The following is a 4310-nucleotide window of genomic DNA, read 5'->3' on the forward strand; positions in this document are numbered from 1 at the left end:
CACCCGCAATGCCCACCTTAGGTTTAGGCGTGGGGGTGGGAGAGGTTAGGTTTTGGGTTAGGGTCTGGGGGAGGTTAGGTTCAGGCATGGGGGGAGGTTAGGTTTGGCGTGGGGCTGGGAGAGGTTAGCTCCACCGACACGCTGCACACCGCCTCGGTTTTCACCACTAAGTAGCCTAAATAAATAAGTTATGTTTATACAGCAGCTTTCACAGACAGTCAAATCAAGTTCGGAGTGGCGGACCTTATGGAAATCGGAGTGGTGGGATTTCTGAGTGGCAATATTTCTGAGTGCCGATATTTCGGAGTGGCAGAACGTCGGAGTGGCAGCACGTCGGAGTGGCAGCATGTAACCGATGGACAGGACTCTGCTTCAAGCTTACACCAACTCAGTGTCGGATCATGTATCCAGAGTGTTATTTTGTGTATATTGGCTGCCCAATAATAGTTTCTTATGTTGGGGAGTGCCAATCCACCTACAGAGGTGTGTCTTTGTAAAAACTCTTTTTTTATCCTGGGAGTCTTTCCTTTCCATATAAAGGCTGTAATTAATTTATCTATTGTACAAAAGAAAGATTTGGGTAAAAAAACTGGTAAACATTGAAAGAGATATAAAAAGCGTGGAAGTACATTCATTTTAATACAGTTTACCCTCCCAGCAATGGATATATGTAGATTGTTCCACCTCTCCATGTCCAATTTAAGCCTGTCAATTAAGGGTGAAAAGTTATACTTGTAGAGATCTGATATTTGACGGCAAATGTTCACTCCTAGGTACTTGAAATTGCTTCTAGACACCTTAAAGGAGAATTTCGTGTGGGAGGGAATTTCAAGTGGGAGCCTGTCTTTCCTGCATCTAAATAGCTATTTTTATTCCCGTTTTTCGCCACATATCGTCATAATCTGATCCCTCAACATCCACCAGAGTGATATTTCCCCCCAGGCTGTTTCCTGGTCTCTCCCAGGGATCAAATTACCTCAAACGTGATCTCGGTCACCAAGTCTCGTCAAGTCCTGTTCTCGAGGTCATCTAGGTGTTCTAGTAGAGAGGTTTTGTGGGCTTGCAGGGATTTAACACTGGCTTCAGTCTTGCACAGTCTTTCAAAGTTCTCGCCAGCTAAACATTCTGCTGCGGTGAGGCGGGTCTGGAAGCTTTGAACCGTCTCATGCAGCGAGTCCACTGAGCTCTCTAGAGGCTGAATGAGGGACGCCATATCGTCTTTAAAGCTGCCTCTTTGTTTAATTCTGCGACAAGTTGGCTCATGGATATTGCGCATGTAGAGTCTTGTTCACTAGGCTCAGTAGGCTGATTATCAGAGTTCTTATCAGCCAGTGCAGCCATGCTTGCTATCTTACCGGCCAGCGACCTCGTTGCAGGTGGGTCTTGATTGACGGAGGTTGTTGTCGTCTTTCTCGCTTTGCTTTTGGGCATACTCCACTCTATGTAGTAGTTGTAGGTTAGGTTGCTTGTTAATTGCCCATCGTAGATTTGGTAGGCAACAGAGTGGTTTAATAGTTTTTTCTTTTCTTTTGAAAAATAGTCAGGATACGCTCTCGCGTGTGGCGTTCCTCCCTATATCCTAAACCGGAAGTGATAATTGACACGAGTGTGCGTTCCAAGTCCTTTCAGTAGTGTCTTTATTTAAGATCCCATTAGCTACAGCAGAGCTACAGCTATAGTTCTGCCATCGTTGCTCACAGAGGCAGAGCCGGGTCCTGTTGTGACGCAAGGATAAACATTCAAGGAGCAAATTATGTTGTCCATGAGCACCATGTGGAGGAACGCTGCTAGCAAGGCATTGAGAAGGCATCAAGACGAAGCCCAGGTCTTAGATGCCTTCATCGTCCAACACTATGGCCCCACAGCGTACCTCCTGAAAGACCAGGCACAGGACAGGACCTTCAGGGTGTCTCTGGGCGACCCCCACACCTGTACCTGTCCTGTGTTCCTCCGAGAGCTGGAGCCATGCAAGCACATCTGCTGGGTTTTCATGCGGGAACTGCAAATCCCGATCAACGACCGCTACTGTTTCCAGAGGGGGCTAGTGGGAAGCCAAGTGTCGGCCATCCTTCGGAGACGCGGCCCCGGCAATGCGGCCCTGGCAGGTCGCGTTGCGCCCTTGCGTGTGGCGGCTCCAGCGCAGCGAGGCCCGGGTGCTGCCCCAACATCGCCGACACCACAAAGCCCCCCGAGAGAGCAGAGCCCAGCCCAGCGACCGCAAAGCCCGAGACCGCCAAGTCCGGGTCGCGGCGCTGCGTCGAGTCCTCTTGCACTGCTGGAGGAGGTGCAGAACGCCAGAGGGAGGGTCGCCCCTCAGCTGCCCCCCCGCCCCACAGCAGTGGCCCGTCCTGCACGCGGTGCTGCGGGGGGAAGCTGCAGCCACTGCCTGGAGAGACAGCCTGGAGAGACAGCCTGAGGCCTGGGGACCAGCCCACCCCAACCAGGCAGTGACTGCAGTTATTTTAATACTTGTGTGTTTCAACTGTTTTAATTTTTGTTTTAATAAAAGGTGTGTTCTTTGAAACACTTTTTTTTTTAATGCAGGGAATTTTATTAAATTGAATGTAGTTTTTATTTCAGTCGAACTTTCGTGTATCGTAAAATATTAAAAATGGCTTAAGATTACCTGAATCAGATATTTCTGTGAGAGCACTTCCTGTTCCAGCCATATGATAATTTCCTGTTCCAGCATCAGAGTCAGTCTGAAGGAAGCATCAGCTGCCAGCTTGAGTCAGTCTGAAGGAAGCATCAGCTGCCAGCTTGAGTCAGTCTGAACGAAGCATCAGCTGCCAGCTTGAGTCAGTCTGAAGGAAGCATCAGCTGCCAGCTTGAGTCAGTCTGAAGGAAGCATCAGCTGCCAGCTTGAGTCAGTCTGAAGGAAGCATCAGCTGCCAGCTTGAGTCAGTCTGAAGGAAGCATCAGCTGCCAGCTTGAGTCAGTCTGAAGGAAGCATCAGCTGCCAGCTTGAGTCAGTCTGAAGGAAGCATCCGCTGCCAGCTTGAGTCAGTCTGAAGGAAGCATCAGCTGCCAGCTTGAGTCAGTCTGAAGGAAGCATCAGCTGCCAGCTTGAGTCAGTCTGAAGGAAGCATCAGCTGCCAGCTTGAGTCAGTCTGAAGGAAGCATCAGCTGCCAGCTTGAGTCAGTCTGAAGGAAGCATCAGCTGCCAGCTTGAGTCAGTCTGAAGGAAGCATCAGCTGCCAGCTTGAGTCAGTCTGAAGGAAGCATCAGCTGCCAGCTTGAGTCAGTCTGAAGGAAGCATCAGCTGCCAGCTTGAGTCAGTCTGAACGAAGCATCAGCTGCCAGCTTGAGTCAGTCTGAACGAAGCATCAGCTGCCAGCTTGCCGCCGGCCGGAGAGGAGGGACAGTCAGCGTGGGGGCAGGGGGGACGTCTGTCTGGCTCCACCTGGCTGCTGGGCTGTTCCACCTAATGGAGAGGCACAGCATAAGAGAGCTATCCCACCAGATGGTGCTGCTATATAACAAGAAGGCATATATTACTCCATTTTCGTACGCAAATAAACATGTCTGTTTCAAACGATACAACCGTCACGGCCCACATACTTCCACGTCTTTCACGTTGGTATCATGTTAAGCAATACATCCACTAGTAGGCAGTAGAGAGCCAACATGTGTGTGTGTGCGCGTGTGTGTGTGTGTGTTTCAGAAAACATGCAGAATTCCGCAAGAAATGAACACACAGTATGGCAGTATGGACAGAAGGCTCCATCTGTATCCATATTTAATGTTGAGCATAATCAAGCCTTAACAAGGGCAACTTTGGCCCAGGACCACGTGTGTCAAGTAGCAACAACCAGGCGACCTCAGACAGACAGACAGACTGACAGAGTGCCATACAGACAGACACACACACACACACCAACAGACAAACAGACACACAGACGCCTGGGTGTTTAGGTAGTGTGAGCTGACCTTGATGCAGGAGGTCCTCTTGCAGGCCGGCTTGGACCATGTCTGGGTATGATAGCCCTCCCTCTCCAACTTCTTCTTCAGCGTGCTGTTCCATCGGTTTTTTATTGCGTTGTCCGTCCTGGGAACAAAACATCATCAATTCATAACAAAACCTTCATCCATTCATAACAAAACCTTCATCCATTCATAACAAAACCTTCATGCATTCATACCAGATCTAAACCTCATCCATTCATAACAAAACCTTCTCCAGCTGATTGGATAGCTGTCCCATCGCAAAAGAGCCAAGAATAACTGAGAGGAACTGAGAGGGCAATCCTCACTGACACATCACACCCTCTCAATACTGAATACGAGTTGTTACCACCAAGACGGAGGTA

Source organism: Poromitra crassiceps (assembly GCF_964638095.1).
Source record: "Poromitra crassiceps genome assembly, chromosome: 11".
NCBI lineage: Eukaryota > Metazoa > Chordata > Actinopteri > Beryciformes > Melamphaidae > Poromitra > Poromitra crassiceps.